Source organism: Geospiza fortis, unplaced genomic scaffold (genome assembly GCF_000277835.1).
Source record: "Geospiza fortis unplaced genomic scaffold, GeoFor_1.0 scaffold1223, whole genome shotgun sequence".
In the NCBI taxonomy this organism is placed as follows: domain Eukaryota; kingdom Metazoa; phylum Chordata; class Aves; order Passeriformes; family Thraupidae; genus Geospiza; species Geospiza fortis.
Window position 1 is genome coordinate 34,001 of NW_005054974.1, and position 442 is coordinate 34,442.

Below are 442 nucleotides of genomic sequence, written 5' to 3' on the forward strand. Positions count from 1 at the left end.
CCTGGGGACATTTGGGGACGTTTGGGGACACTTGGGGACATTTCAGACGCTCAGGGATGGGGGGACACCCAGAAGATTTGGGGACACCCAGGGGACCCGCCGGGCACCAGGCGCCATCGCTGCAGCCCAGCCTGGGGACATTTGGGGACGTTTGGGGACATTTGGGGACACTTGGGGACACTTGAGGACATGGGGACACTTAGAATTGGGGGTACATTTTCAGGTTTGGGGACATTTTTGGGCCGTCCCCGTCACTGCGGCCCAGCCTGGGGACATTTGGGGACGTTTGGGGACATGAGGATGCTTGGGAATGGGGGGACACCCAGAAGATTTGGGGACGGTTTAGGGACACCCGGGGGACACCTGGGGACACCAAGCCCTTCTACTGGTCTGTAGTAACTCCTTCCTGGTCTGAACTGGTTTATACTGGTCTGTACTGGTT